At 42.7% G+C, this 16,869-nt stretch overlaps 1 long non-coding RNA gene across 1 annotated transcript in view; it reads left to right on the top strand.

Annotated features, from left to right (window-relative positions):
• Positions 1-806: 806 nt before the first annotated feature.
• LOC109305624 overlaps positions 807-16,869 on the top strand; it is a 105,369-nt gene continuing 89,306 nt past the window's right edge. Inside the window, exons 1-2 of the long non-coding RNA XR_002099655.1 lie at positions 807-845; positions 2,699-2,787. This is a non-coding gene — a long non-coding RNA (uncharacterized LOC109305624). The remainder of the gene's footprint in view (positions 846-2,698; positions 2,788-16,869) is intronic.

The following is a 16,869-nucleotide window of genomic DNA, read 5'->3' as shown; positions in this document are numbered from 1 at the left end:
TCCCTCATGTGCTGTATGACAAACTGCCACTGTCTATCTAGGTGCTTACTAGGTTGTGCTCCAATGTGCTTTACAAAGGGGTGCATAATATATGTATAGATGTGCTGAGTGGTATGGAGAATCATAGTTAAGGAGCTCTCTGCTGTCATCTATTAATAAACTGAAGGGAGGCTTCATCTGCACAAGTGATACCCCATACTAACATTCATTTAGGTTCTGAAGTAAAGGAACTGGTGATATCCTTATTATGTGACTTACAAGCAATATAACCATACTTAATATGCCTGAGAAGTGTTCACCATAATGAGTAACTCAGTCATGTCCCTCCTGGGTAGGAGAGCACAGGGATGAACAAGAACAAGGGGAAATGGCAAAAGGGGTGTTATCCTGTGAGCTGCAGACTTTGATCCAGAAAGATCCCTAGAAGCGATAACGTTGTGTAGACATGAGGGTGGATGGCTCTGTGGCTGATGCAAGTGGCAAAGTTGAAGCAACACAGCTGAGCAAATGCCAGTGAGGGCGGCTTTTCCATACCCAGAATGCACAGAGCTGAAGTTGCTGTAGCCAAGGGAGGTGGTGGGGCTGGTGGTGGTGGTCAGGGTCAAATCAGACAGGCGCAGACAGACTGTAGTGGTGGTCGATGGTATGGAGACAGATGGACACAACACAGCGGCTCAGCACTGGATCGACCATCTTTCCCTAATGGGCTGCAGGCAAATCTGCATACACATATTGTCTAGTAGGGCTTTGTTGATGATTGACAACAAACTATGAGTGTGTTGCTGGGGAGGGGAGAAATAGCAATAGGCTGCTCAGAAAACCAAAGCAAAGACCTACTGCTAAAGGTACTATGGGTACAGACATTTATTTATTTTTTGTATACACATACGGTTGGTTTAATGCTTTCCCTGCCCCCACCACATACACTTAATGCAGCATTGCTTTTTTACTTTCTCCGCAGAGTTTTCCTTGTTTTACACCCAGACTTAGTGCTGGCAAGAAGGAAGGTCTTAGGCTGTTTAAAGCGGCAAGGGAAGCTCTTTAATTTTTCTGTAGTTTCCTGTGCGGGGATCTGATCTGGTGGTGTGTATTACATTTTAGAAGAACCCCTAGGTATTTGAATTGGGCTGTTGTTGCTGCCAAGAACACCTGGCAAAAATATTGCTCATATATGACTTGGATACAGAATTAATATTCCAGGCTTAGATTTGGCGCACACTATCTTAGCACAGGAACATAACAATTAGTCTACTTGCAATTTTATTTGTGTGCAGCAGTTCTGAACTGACACTCTTAGAGACAAAAGTCCTCTATCCACAGAACAAGGAAAGCATGGACAATGACACCACAAACATTGTTTTTAAATTTCACCTCTGATCACTTTTCAAGTGCCCATAGGCCACCATGCTACTAAATTGATCCTCATCCTGCAAAAATCCTGAATCCAGAAAATTCAAATCTTGGATACCAGTAGGACTACATGTGCAAAGAAGGGTTATTCACAAAAGTGGTGCAGGATGGGATCCCTAGATGTTTCTGGAGACTTGTGAAACCTAGAGAGAATTGTGATGAATGATACCAAGGTAGATCTTTTTTTAACAGATGATTCCTTGCTATAAAATATAAACACTCTTTGGCTATGTTATATACAAAATAAAGTTATTGGGAGATTTACTGGTAGATAAAGTATACACTACAGAGACTCAAACTATATTTTGACTAACTTGTTCTCAGTATTTCAATTTTTTGATTTTTTTTAAATATACTATGTCAAACAATGAGTTAATATACTATGTCAAACAAAAACAGCTGTCATATTCCTGATGAGAATAAAATCTCTTAATTTGTATTCAAAGCTCACAATGCCTCTCTTGGGACACCTAGGATATAAAAACACATCAGTCAAAAACATCTGTTACCTTTAATGGATTTAAAAGGGTTTGGAAGTCTAAGCTTGTATAAGATTAGATTATGGTCTGGTGTTCTGAAAACTTTGCATTGATCTTCTGAGGTCCCTTCCAGCCCTAATGTCTATGAAATCTATGAAAATCAGCTCATTCCTTCCAAAAATATATGTAATTGAAGTTATGTTTCTGTGGTTAAGCACAAAGTTAGGAATGAAACCCGAACAATCGGTAGATTGAAGCAGTTTTGCCCAAGGTATGTGCTAAACAAACCCAAGTGACCAAAATATTAGTCTGTCTTAAAACATGGCCCCAAGTGTTTTACAATTGAAACCGGAAAACAGTTTAAATATGATGGATAAACTGTTTGTGACAAATAATTCAACCAGCTGTAATAGAGACGTACAGGGCTATTACGCAAGTGAAAATAATGTAAATAGACCTCAGCAATGAAGTCGCAGCTGCAGAGTATTGTCCCTTCACATGCCCATAAGAATCCCCTCTGGAGTTGTTTTCAGGGCTAGTAAGTCACTCCTTTCTGGATCTTTCCAGCATTAACCATTCAACATTTAATCTACCCTTCAGCACAGATGGGTAAGGGAATTAGAGGAGGTGTTGGTGCCCTGCGCATTGTGTATGGGTCATTAGAGCCAGCATTTCATTATTATATTATGCACAGGGCCCAGGTGCCTTCTTGGCAATTGCCACTGAGTAAATTATGTATATAAATAAAGAGTCATCCAAGACAATTAGCTGTGCAGGAGCAAGGCAAACAGTGTGCTGTGTTTCCCCAGGGTTGCAGAACTTCAGCCCTGCCAAACAGCGGACGGCTGGAAGCACACGTGTGAAGGGCTGTTGCTGACAGGGAAAACTAAGTGGTCAAGTAAGGAACCTGTGTGCACCCGCCGGGCCTCGATCATACAATCCCTTGCCGCCTTGCCCAGGGACCTGGTGGTAACCTTTCGCTCTGTCCCTTAAGGGAGTGGCCCACGATCTCCCATTTCAGGCAGTCTTCCCCCTCCTTATCCTGCCTGCCATGACTTCGATGATATTTCAGTGGTGGAGGGGTCCAATTGCCTGATGCCGGCTGCCTCCCGTGATGTTCTTTGCGAGGCTCCAACCTCCCCTGTACCTCGTCCTAGACCCAGCCTCAGCGGTGTGCTATTGTGGTTGCCGACGGCCGACTCTTCACTTGATGTAGGGTCCCTCTGGGTTCCAGCTAGGCTCACGCAGGGGCCCAGGAAGCCCTGGTTCCTTCATGGCTAGTCTGACCTTTAGTGACCTTGGCTCCCTCTAACTTTAGAGCCCCAAACAATAATAATAAAGATAATAACACTAACGAACAAGCAACAATAGTAATGACAAAAATAATAAACTAACCACAAGGCTACAGGAAGCTTCTACAGGTCCCTCCACAACCTTTCCTAGGCCAATGTTTAGGTATGCCTACTGCAATGCTATCTCCCTTAATCTAAATGCCCTTCCCCTTGTAGGGTACCGGGCAATGCCATGGATTCCCCCCCATGAAATATGCTAAGCTCCCTGGCAAAGGAATCTTCCTTTAATAAGCTTCGGTCAGGGTCCTTTGTCCCGGACATGGGGTCTCAGTCCATCCTCCTGTAAGGATCCCCTCTTAATTCTTATGTCCGTCGACCTCCACCTGAGTTGACGAAGCCTTTAGCCTCGGCTCTCCATGCGCCCCCAGGGTTACATACAGTCGGGACACCTGGGTCTTGTCAGGTCTGACGGCAGCGTCTTCCCCTGGGCACAATTCAGATTCCTCCTGAGTCGAAAGCAACGTTCCCTAGCTCCTCCATCTTCCTAGTGCACTCTGGAGCTCTTCTCCCCAGGCTCTCTTGCCGCCTCTCCTCCCCTTCCGCCCACTGACTCTCCCTTCTTATCCCCCTGAGCTGGTTCTCCTCCCCCTCTCCCCCAGCTGTTTCTCCTTTAAACAAACTGCAGCTAATGAGTCGCGTGGGTCCCGCCGCCGCTTTCCGCTCCGGCGCGATTCCTGCCGCCGCTTCTAGCCCCACTGCGATTCCTGCTGCTGGTAAATTGTTTTTGTTTATTCTTTCCTTTCCCAGTGGTGTGCTTCCCCCCAGGGTCTCTCTTGGACCCTTTGGGGTTCGTGCCTTTGCCGCGCCCCGGGACACTGTGCTTTTAGACTGGTAAAGAAACTTAATTGGCTATAATAATCATCATCCCTGTCCAGAGCATTGCTCTGTAAATGGCCTTCTCTTTCAAAGACTAACTGGTCTGTAAGGCAGCCACCCTGCCCTACCTTCTGCCTGACTTCAGGCTAACATGACTAATCACCTCTCTTTCAAAGACAGAACTATGTAAGCAATGGGATGGTATGGGTGTGGGAAACAAAGAGATATATTCTTATGCCAAGTTCCTCCTCTCCCTGACCCCTCACCCCAAAAACAAAAAATCAACTGTACTGTTTTGGTATGTTGTCATCAAGTATCTTTAACTCTCCTTGTCAGTGCCTGGCCATGTGCTGTGGCACCACGCCATGTTCTTGGCCTATCCAAGTATATGCTTTCTAGGAAGCTGTGCACTGAGGACTGTGTTGTCTGGCCCCTTGTATTCCAAGAGCCAGTGGTGATGCATAGTGGATGCATGGGGGTGCACATGCACCCCCTAAGAGCACTGGTGCACTCCCTGCCAGCATTCCCTGCTTAGGCGATGGGCAGGGGAGTGGGGCACCAGGAGAAGTGCCACTGTAGATATTCTGGGTGCATGTCAGTTCATTCACTCCCAGGTATGCTGAATGGCACATGCACAGTGCCACTCCAAGGCAGCCATCTTGCACCGCACCCGTTTTGCGGGAAGCAGCACATAGAGGATTCATGCTGTGCTCCATTGTAATGCTTCTTAGCACAATGCAGAATTGTTCATTAGGGCTTGCACTGGCATAATTATATCAGTGAAAACCCCCCACCTCTACAGGAAATAAGGCTACCAGTCCAATTAAGAGGTGTAGAGCAGGCCTTAGACAGGCGTATGCATTTTTTGTCTTTTTTGCTATGTGCTTTATATTCAAATAAGAGTAATTTTAGGCCATGGCTGTTCTTTGTGTTGTGTGTGAAGAATAACAAACCATTGCTTTGAAGCGCTACTCCCAGAAATGCCATTTAAAATTAAATACTTCTTCGAAGCGTGGCTCAGGCTTTTCTCCACAGTCATCTTTGCTCCTTGCTGGCTGGACTTCAATCCTGCTGGCTGGAGCCAAGTGGGTGCAGTTTTCCTATACAACGCTGGTGGTTTTGTTCTAAGTGTAATGACTTGCGTGCACTAAACCAGCATGTGGGATGAAAGGGAAGGGGCTTCATCGCCTCTGTCTCTTGTCTCCGTCAAAGGGCTGTGAGCATATAATGCTGTCAGTTTTCTCTCAGCAGCGATTTCATTTCACTAGCTAACAAGCTATTAACCCAACCTTGCCATTGCGATTTGTCATACTTTTTTTGTATGTTACATGTGCTTTATCTCACTGAAGTCTCATCTTTCCTAGCCCATAGTCTAGTCATTTAAAATGAAGTTCGCAAACAGCATGATAATGATGGAAATCACAAAAGAGAAAGCTAATGGCTGCAGCTGCTGTTATGAACCTGATTTCCACAGGCTCAGCGGGGCTTGGAATATCAAAGGAGAGTTCAGTTAAAGGGGCACTGCTGCTGCAGCTGCAAGTGAGCAGCTGGATTTTTATCATCATCCCAAAGCAGGAGCCAGAGATCATGGAAGCTACTAAGTGCTTCCTGCAAGGATCTGAGAGCCCTTAATTCCCAATAAGAATTCAGACGCTGCAGGGATGATTGGAAGATAAATACTTACATAATATAGATATCTTCCATGTTTCACGGGTGTTGGTTATAGCTGTGTTCGTCTAAGGGCATAGGCAGACAAGGTTCTCTAAGTAAATGTGATATCTTTTATTAGACCAACTAAGAAGGGTGTTTGTACCTAAAAGCTTGCAAAGAACAATTTTTACAAATATTTAGTTAGTCTAATAAAAGATATCACATTCACCCAAAGAACCTTGTCTGTCCATAAAATAGAGGGTGCTGCTGCAATAGAGATGCCATTTATCCTGAGACCACTGGTTAACAATGAAAGAGAATCCGAGGGGCAGATTTTTGCTGTACTTCTGGAGGGACACAGTGCATAAAGTGTAATTCAGAGCACAAGAATGGGAGAGGATGTGGCACCTTTCCAGTGCTGGTTTTTCCTCTACTGCTATGGAAGCTAATATACCTTCCCCTTCATTTAAGTCTGAGCAACCCTGGGGTCACTCTAAACTTAGAGCAGCCTCTTCATAGTTGCCTATTGGCCCAAGATCCTCCTTGCCTTGAGGACCTCTACCTCAAAATCCTTCCATCCTCTGGCCTTATCCCTGGCTACATTGGCTGCATAATGTTTCAGTGTCAGAGGAAATTCTCCTCATCCCATGTCATCTCCTTTATGGTATCTGTTCAGTGCTGAGGGGCAGAATCAGTTCTTTGAGCTCTTTGCATCAGCTCCAATTTAAAAATATATCTGTGGTGAATAAATGCTTGGAACTGCAGGAGAACCATCTAGTTACGCTAGAGGACAGAAATGATAGCTGTAGTCTGCTCTAGCAAAAAATCATTGGTTTCTGTTTGAATGTTTCCATTTTCAGTAGGTACACACTCTGCTCTGTCACTTACATTACTGTGTACCAAAGGCCCATGCTTTGCTGAGACAGTATGGATGTGGAAACACCTTACACTCTTGGCCTTCGGTGTATGTATTCTATAAATGGGCTTTAGAAAGCCAGTGGCCTTTTGATTTTCTTTTCTTTTTTTTTGTGGTTTGCATAACTGTCAGGCATTGCAGTATATCCTAGTCGGGAAACACAGGGGCCTGACGTTAGATTTACTTTTTATTGTACATATTTGGACTCATACTGTGTAATGTGTTTCAAGTGAAATCCTTCATTGACAGTCTCAGGCATCTTGTAAAAGTTATGCCGCACCTGTTTGTCTATTATGTATTTGTATGCAGCATGAAATATGTTACATTTCTTCCCTGCCATACATAGTGTCTGGGAATATCACAATCTTTCCTGTATTTATTTGTCTTCGTAGTACCCCAGTGAGGTAGAAAAATATTGTCTCCACTTCTATAGTTAGGGAAATGGGAGGAAAGGGGGTCTAAGGCTATAAACAGACAGCGCCGTTGGAGCAGGATCAGCTGTGCCAGGATGCGTCTCAGCACAGCTGATACACTTCACTGGCATTTACTGATGTCACCAGGGCCATTGTACTGCAGCAGCATTGGTCCCTACATTGGTCCCTGCTGCTCAGGGGTCTGATCCTGTGGGACTATGGCCCTGGGTGCTGTGCCCGAAGTCAGGGAGCAGCAGTCTCTGGACATGTACCCCCAGTCAGGGTGTGGCAGCCTGATATGCATGCTGTGGGAGTCCCCCCCCACCCCCCCGCAGGGGAATTTCCTGTGGTGCTCAATAAGCAAATGGGCATCCTCTCATTTAAAGTGCCAAAACTGTGACTACCTTTGGTTGCAGCAATTTTGAGGGGCACTTTGAGCATGACAAGGGGTTAGAGTGTCTGTTTGCTCACAGCTTGTGCCACTATAAACATTTTTATGGTGGCACAAGGGCGAAGCCTGCTTGGACCCTATGACCAGTTTTGTAAAAGCAATCACCTACCTGATATAATTTCAGTATCAGTTAAATACCGAAACACTCTAAGTATCTGGGTTTAAGTAATTTGATCGGGGTCACACAAACACTAAAATCTGCCACATTAACAGAGACAATGTAGCGGAAATCTCATAAATCTTAAAATGTTCCTCTTTAAAGACTTAAATAAATTAATTGTGGGATGTGTAGATGGGCTATGGATAATTTTTATTTTCCTACTGTCTGATGCTGAGCAGGTAATAGAGTCTGGATCTACTGGGTCCCATCAGACTCAAACTACATGTTATTCAGTGATCACTCAGAGGCAAGGCAAATTTCTATTTGATTAGCATTATAAACTGGTGCATAAGATGACAATCTGATCCAAATGGGGCAAGCCACCACCTCTTAAAGATCCAGATCCCCATACCTTCCAAGTAAAACTAACAGGGATGACAATTAACAATCAGCATTAATCCAATAGCATTTGAAATCCTGTAATAGCTAGCAACACGCATTCATTTTTTAGGTGCCCTGTATTGCCACATATGCCTGTGGGTCTCTTCTGAAACATCTAGGCTGATGTTCTCAGGCAGCCTTAAGTATGTTATTTTCTGGTTGTGCCATGTCCTGGAGCTCAGCTATTTTAGCCTGTTGTAGCCAGGTGGTTGCCCATCTGAGCAAAATGGCTGGCTCAGTGCTCCTTATCTCCCACCACTCCAGGGCTTGGAGAAGGTGCTAGCATGAAGGGGAGTAGGCAAGATGGCTGCTACCTCTGCCCCTTGGTGGTGATTGGCTGAGAGGGCTATCTGTTGTGTGGCCCTGCCCCTCTCTACCAATCAGCAGTGCAGGGTGGGGTTACATGTCAGACAGCCCTCTGGCAATCAGTGGTGGGATGCAGGGCCACTGGTGACCTCGGTAAATCAGAGGCATGGGGTAGGGAGGTCCGCTGCAATAAGCTTGTAAAACTGGTGCCCTGCCCTGCAATCTGTCTGTAAAATCATCCACTTGCCTTCTCAAATTGGGTAGACCCCCAACTTACATATTTATGCAAGTCCTGAGGGGCTCTGACATCTGTTTTTGACAGTGCTGTGTTGAACCCTGTGCCAGCACAGGTAACAAGCCACACATTACTGATGACATGCTGTAATTTAGAAGTGTTTGATTCAGATCAGAGTCTGACTTTACAACCGTTTAAATAAGCACTTTTTAATTTTGGCAACATTTTCTACCGGTGTTCAGTATGTCCAAATCTGTATGTCATTGTAGAGCAGTTAAACTATGGCTCCTGATCATGCATCATCACGTCAGATATAGCACATCTAGCAAAAATGGACTTGGTAGACATAAATACCTATTTGGTTATAGTAACATCTAGTGCGTATATCTCAGGGAAGAGAGAATAGTAGTCCAGTCAATACAAACAAGTTTATGGTGACTGTACTCAATTTTTTCCTGCATAATCATCACTGACTCTTTATCTTATCTTACCCAAATCTTTGGTATATGTGACAAATTTTACCCCATATTTTGAATGTTGGGGGTTTTTTTGAGGTTAGTATACAACATTTTTGGCCCTTCCTTAGATTTTACAATCCCAAAATGACTATCATGTATCCTTTCCAAAATACTTTTTCTATAACAGGTAAAGAATTATCATATGAGCATCTTTAAACTAAATTCCTTCATTCTGAAAGCTGTCTTAAAGAGATATTAAATACTTGGACTATTTGGTACATGGTGTCCACCACCATGTGTTTATAATGTTAATTTACTCTCTGAAGAGTGTGCTAGAGCTACAGTTGAGGACGAATCACAGTCCACATTTTATTTATAATGATATGTACATGAGCTGCCTCTAGGCTTCATTCCATTTCACTGTTGGCATATGCTCTAGAGCAGTGGTTCCCAAACTCTGAGGGATTTCACACCACAAATTTAAAATGATTCAACCTTAGGTATCACCAGCAATATTAATATATTGATGTATAGTTTGGTTATCTTCCTCAGTGCATGCACTGCTAGTCTCTAGTGTTTACTATGCTGTTGCAAAAGGATTTCATCATACCCTCCTTGGAAGCATCTGTAGACAACTTAGTTTTTCACTTACTGTCAGACCACCCCAGGACACAGCCTGCTTTAGTCAGTCTCCATCGTCATTGTTTAGAGTGGTGAAACTCTACACAGCATAACAACAAACTGCCTGCAAGTGGCTCTCGTTTCACACCCAGTCCACAATGGGCAGTTACATAGACATCCTACCAGTATATCTCCTAGCTAGTTCCAAGCTCTTCTATAGGCAAAGTTTTATCCAACAAGGTGATTAGCTACACTTTTAAGGAGCTGAGATTTCTCCAGTCTCCTTAATATTAAGTGGAAGCTGGGGGCATTAAGCAAACCATAAGATCAGGCCATTAATCTTCTCAATAATAGAGCTGGTTGGATTGCGTGTGATATTATTAATAGGCAAATTTAACTTTTCATCTAGAAAACCCCCACAAAAACTGAAATGGTTTGGGTGTTTGGCAAATAAAAACTTTTCACTGAAATTCTCCCTTTCTTCGGTTTTCTAATAAAAAATCAAAAAATAGTTGAAGGAAGTAAATGCTACTGACAAAACTTTATCAAACTTCCATTATCCATAGAATTTGTCAAAGATTCCACTTGCTAGCTCTGTTCACTAGCACCGTGTCATACATATTTTAAAGAAAAACTTCTAGAGCTTAAATCTTTTGAAATGTTTTAAACTGCTCTCAGTGAAGGTTTCTGCTGTTACTAACATGATGAAATCAGTTCAGCTCAACTTTAATTAAGATGATGAATGCAATGAGACTTCACAACACGGCTGTCTGTCAGTGCTATAGGATTATGTGAGCCCTGCCATTTGGCTCAGTGTTTGCTTTTGGTGAGACAGCTAATTTCATCACCCTCCCCAAAGTTGTGTTTCGTTCTCCATAAATTCTTTAGTGCCTCTTTAAGCCTCTCATATCAGAACACTTTGTCTTTTGAAATGTCCTAGTTTGATCCATCATTATAGTGGCATGTCACATTCAGTTACTATATGTGTCTTACTAGCTGCAATGTAATGCTGGCTGCCAACATAACTAATTGTTAGAGAGCTTTGCTTGTGATGCAGTTTGCTGAAAAACACAGCTGAGAATAGTTGGAACTGTCTTGGCATTAGTGAAACAGTTCTGTATAAATAGGTATAACAGAACTATAGGCTGTATTTACTGGAAGCTTTTGCCAAAATTTCCCATTTTGCTTACTTTGGTTCAGGTCCATCAGTGATAGCAACTAAAAGAGGCTGCATACTATAAGCATTGTCCTGTTAGCTTGGCATAAAGTTTAAAAGGCCGACCTACATATCCTTCAGCTAAACTGACACTCCCTTGTTTGCTGCAGCTGGTAGAGGTACAGCAGGGGTAATGGGAAATCTCAGCAAAACATTACTAGCGTATTCAATCCATATTGTTGTCTGACATTATTACACACTACCTATGAATACATAGGCTATGTCTATTCATATCCTGCTGCCTCTCTTTGTAGGCTCCTCACAGCTACTCCCATGCACTTTGCTGTAACATTTAGTTGCTTCCCTCATGACTTTCTCAAGATTGTGAAAGTTGAGTTGCCTGCCTTTAGAAAAACAAAATGAATCACATGTCCCTGTGTAACACTGTCCTGTGGCATTAAGGACCTACCTCTTCTTAATTTACTTTCCATGCCCCAGTTTGAAGCCCTTATCATCATTCCCATTTTGGCTCATACTACCATAAATCTTTATAAGATGACACTTCCTCCTGTTTCTTAAATTATTTGAGGAGCTTTGAAATCATTGTGCTGACATTTAAATATTGCCAGTAGCTTTTGAGTTAGCAAGCAGTGAAATAAAGGGGAGGTGGGGTAATTCTCAGAGCTGCTGTTGTAGCAGGCTCTCTTCATACTCAGGCAACAGTGGGAACTCCACACATTCAAGAATCACCCTTCACCCACTAATATAATGAGATGGAATTTGATTACCTTAAAATCAATATCATATCATTTTAGGCATTCTTTTTCTTTGCCCTCTGGTTTTGGAGCCTCTGGATTTTTCACTTGAATCAAATTTGCACACTTTCCTCTGCAACTGTGAAGGATGGAAACAAGTTTTGTTTTATTAATTGAATGTAGAGACTGACCTAATCCCCTACCTCTAGTATCTGGAGTTTCAGCTAAAACACCAAATATGGTAAGATTCACGTAAAACTGTGAGGGCTGTCAACACTGCATCTATCACACTCGCTTCAGATTTTGAAGGTTTACTTTGTAAGCTTAACAGTTAGGGACGTGACTGACTTTTTAAATGTGAAAACCGAGACTGAAGAACTGTGTCCAGGAACCCCTTACTGTTCTTCTGTGCTCACCGGGTCCCTCATTTGCTGCTGTCACATTTCAGGTGCAGTAGTTGTGGATTGTGCGATAAAGGTATGAGAAAAATATGTGTTTGTAGGATGGAGACTTCAATTGACATCAGTTCAGCCATAATGCATAAATGGTGAGAAAGTCCCTACTTGCAGGGGTTTGGACTGTGATCCATCCTCACAGTTTCTCAGCACTTTCTTTAGCTGACAAAGCAATAGCTAATTCAGCACTTGTACAAAGAAAAGGTATTTTTTTGCATGAGTATTTCTTTACAACGAGCACCCATGATTGATAATTCATCTTTAAGAGGATGCTGAAACTTTAGAGACAGGCTTCCCTACATTTCCAGTGCAATAGTAGCATCCATCAGATATGAGCAGTTGATGGTCCTTCACATGCTTAGATATCAATAAGCTACCCATGCTATCAGTGAAGATAATTCTCAAGGGCATGTATGGTATGTATTGTAATCATAGTCTGCTTTCACAATCAGAGTGGGATGACAGTTGTGGGTTGGTGTTTTACAGGTACATACTGCATTCTCACACTCACATGGTGCACTCTACCTGGATTTCAAGGTCACTGCTGATGTCTGGTCCTTTTTCAGTTTTGTTTGTGCCTCTCTGTTCAACAGAAGCAGGAAAAAACCTAATCACTGAGCTTTACTAAAATGTCTTTTATCCCTATTTTAACTGTAAATAATGCAAGGGAAAAATGTTTAATGACCTCAATCAAAGGCTGATTGGAGTGTGAAAGACTAAAGAGGTGTGGGATGCAATGAACAACCCCTGTGAATATAGATGATCGTGTACAGAAAATATTAACGGGCCTTTGCAATTTTTGTAACTCTTTGCTTAGAGGATCTCATTGTTACCTTGTTTGTACCAATGAGAATTGGAGGTCATTTCACTGAAGTTGGCTTGTGAAAGCAAAAACAAAAAGAATCAGGGAGGGTGTCAGTAACATAGGTATTTTTACTGCCACCAGCCAGCTCTGAATCTGAGCCCCTTCCTCATTAAATCAAGTCTGATAGTGCCAGTATTGTGATTATAACTTGTTTAATGCAAAGGCTATTTTTAATAGGGAAGGTTTTGTAGTTTCCTAAAGGTGGAATGATTCTAAATAAGGATGGGTAAATAGTGGTTAAAAAGGGATTTACAAGTGTTCATCTGGGTAGAAACTGCAAATTCATTCCAATAGGATATGCTACCCCATTTACTTGTTGTCATGGACATTCCTACCAGAAACCTTTTTGTTTCAGTGAAAGATTGATGGGAAAAAAGTGTTACAGCCAGCCTTGCCAACATGCACCCATACATGAATGCTGATGTGAATATTTATATGTTTGAATTAATACACTGGAAAAGTGATTTGTGGTCTGGGAATTATTAATTCAGGAAGCAGATGCTAGATCACCATGGCTAAAGTGACCACATGGCAAAAACAACAAATGATTAGTACCAATAGCAAATATTCCCAGCAATGATTGTGGTGGAACTTCCCTGAGAGATGCATGTAATGCATATTTAAGCAAATAATTTTCCTGATATCTTTTAATTAAAAAAAAAATGTTTAGGGATGCTTTATAAGTGGAAGGAGACTGCTTTTGTTGAGTGAATTGTTAATTGTCATTAGTTCATCTGGCTTTGGTGTCTGCAACAGAAATATAGGATAGCTTTCATTAATAAATGTAATAAGTATTTGTAATGAGTGGAGCAATTATTTCCTTCAAATATAATATGGACTCAAACTGTCTTCATTTGATGATAGTGTTGGATCCTGATTCACTTTTCACTAATGGAAACTGCATTAGTGTAAAATATCAGCATATGAGAAGGATTAAGCCCAAAGTATTATTTGTACTCAGGATAGGTTTTCATTTTATCTACCACAGTGATATTCTCCATCAACTGTACTAATTGCAGCTCACCTCCCCCAAGCCATCTTCATCCAGTCATTCATAAATTGAGTTTGAATGCAGACATATTTCCTTCTTCAGCATTGTTTCATATTTCTTTAATCTTTAATCTATTATTTAAGTGAGCTATTAAGATACTTTCTTTTCTGTTCTAAGATCTCTGCCTTTGTCTTTGGTTTTGAGTACACTGATATTTCTTTTATCCTCAGAGTAGAACGAAAAGTGTTCACTTCCCCAATCTTACAGAACCTGTACAGCCTATGATCCAAAGCAATGCAAACAGCATTTGCCTGTTATGAATATGTGGTGGGTGAAATTTCCCTTGTATCTCTTGGCAAACTAAACAAGACTTCTGGAGGCTATTATTTTCATGATGAGATTGTGCTCCTGACCAATCCTCCAAGGCAATGCAAGAGTAGTGAAGCTTCTTTACAAATGCTGCCGGGTCCTTTGGAGAAGCAACAACCCCTACGCACAATCATGTAGAAACTTGTGGCCCTGAGATCCATGTAAATGATGAACCAAGTGCTGCTTCTTCAACCTGCCTTCCAAATCATCCTCTTTGGTACCTTCTGAAGCAGAACAGAAGCCTATTTCTGCCCTGCCAGTGGAAGACCTGAAGAGCTGCTCTGTAGTGGTTACTGTGCACTACCATGGAACAGGCATTTGATATTTTTTTATCTATTATGCCTGATATTTCAGCCCCTTGGTTAATCATCTGGCTGCATGTCCTTCTGTCATCCACCACCATGTGGTCCTTTTATCAGTGCTGCTAACTGGTTGGATCAGAGATTTGATAGGAACTTCCCAGTGGATTTTAGGGATTTATGTCAGGCAGGGAGTATACCCCAAAGATACTCCCTGTGGTAAATTTGAATTGTTTTGCTCCTCCATGCATGGCACTGATCCCCTACAATTTACCAGTCTGAAAACCAGTGACTCCTTTTTCCACCCATGTAATTACCCTGCTTGCAGAAACAAAAGCCTGTTATCTAATGGTATATACTTTTTCATGGGTAAACTCAGTGACAGAGATTTTCTAAGCATCACCTCACTGGGGTGGTGGAGTACTTTCTTGGAAGAGCAGCAACACCAAATGATTATTTTCATGCTTCACATCCTATACGGGTGTGCGAAACAGGCCGTATTCAATTCAGATTCGGCCCAAATTGGGGACAGTGATTTGATTTGTTGATTCAGATCACTGTCCCCGATTCAATTTAGCTGAATCCAAATCTGAAGATTCAATGCTGATTTGAAGAATCAGTGATTCGGCCATAGACACAGCTTTAAATGGTTTTTCTACATACCTCAAGGTACGAGGTATAACTCCTAAACGCTGTGATGCTGGGCCAGATGGAGCATCCCACAGGAGCATGAGGGGGGTCCTCCGCATGTACAGCGGTGAATCTGGAAGAGGACCAGAAGCACTTTTGGTCCACTTATCCGTCTGCCGTTGAGTGCGTGGGGAGGGTCCTCCCCGTCCTCTTGGCTCAGTGATTGGCTGCAGGGGGGCACCTCTCCGGGGGGTACCTCTCAGACCTAGGAGGTACCAGTTGCCAAGCCGGGGGGTGTGGGAAGGCTCCCCCGCGCACTCCCCAGTGGACCTGGAAGTGGACTGGAAGTGCTTCTGGTCCATTTCTGGGTCTGCTGCTGAGTGTGTAGGGGACCCCCTCACACTTCCATGGGACTCTCCATCCACCCCACCATTGCAGCATTCATGAGCCACCTGCTACCGTGAAGTATGTAGAAAAAACATTTAGAGCTGTGTCTATACCTGAATCGCCAAATCTTTCTGAATCGATTTGGAGGATCCTGATTTGATTCAGAGAGATTAATGGGTCTCCTGATTGAATTCAGATTCGGAGATTTGGCCACTGAATTGAGCCAAATCTCTGCCGAATTGAATCAGGGACCAAAGCTTCACACAGCCCTCAAATCCTTCCATTCAGTCTGCTCAGACAATATGCAGCAATTGGAGAAGATTTTGATTAATATTGGCTGTTTGGTCATGGGACTTCTTCCTTACATCTTTAACAAATAGGACTCCATGCATTGTGGTGTAGTGGCAGTGATACCGTGGTTGTCACTGACTTGCAAAGATAGGCTCCAGATAGGGTCTACCAACACCTATACCTAGCAATGAGACAAGAGAATTGAGGTTTGACCTATTCTAGGTGACTGAGAGTTCATCTGGTATCTATGCCCCTTCATTGCCATGGTCCTGATGAGCAAGGATCCTGGTTTTCTCTGATTAAAAAAAAAATCACCCAATTTTTTGTATAAAAAAGTAACCCAAGATCCACATTTTTCCATGACTAAAATGAAATGCCACTAATATATAGCTATATATAAAGTGGTGTTTCATTTTAATCATGGAAAAGTGTGGATTTTAGGTTACTTTTTTATATCTGAAAATTGCAGGGGGGGAGGCGTTATCAGAGAAAACCAGGATCCCTGCTGATGAGAAATAGGAGAGTGGGGAATCTTAGTTGCAGAACTGTCCTGTCCCCAGCCGGTCTCCTCCTAAACTTTACATCCTCTCATCTGTCTCCACCTTGTCATGACCTTGAAATGTCTCCAGGGTCATCTGTAATGGAGTTTGACTGATTCCCCTGCTGTGTCAGGGAGATTCATGTTGGGGGTGAAGGCAATAGGTCTCAATCTTCTGATGGTTTTGCTTCCATACACCAGAGTTTATACAGGACAAAGAAGGCAGGAGAAACAACATGCTGTCTCTCTCCTTTCCTCCTCACTCTCAGGACCAGCAACAGGGTATCTGCTTTCAGGGGCCCCTGCATCTCAGGGAGCCAAAGGTGATTAGAGGGCTCCATCCCATTTAACTCAGCCACTATGCTATATTTTGGGGGGGTGAGCTAAGGGATCCCTGCACTTTCTATCACACATGACTTTGCACTAATTTGGTAGGCAAGACTTTCCCCAAACAATGGGAATTGAAACTAGCACCCTGCTGAGAT

This window comes from Crocodylus porosus, unplaced genomic scaffold (genome assembly GCF_001723895.1).
Source record: "Crocodylus porosus isolate Cpor-Errol unplaced genomic scaffold, CroPor_comp1, whole genome shotgun sequence".
Lineage (NCBI taxonomy): Eukaryota > Metazoa > Chordata > Crocodylia > Crocodylidae > Crocodylus > Crocodylus porosus.
This window is presented reverse-complemented; position numbering and strand designations above follow the sequence as displayed.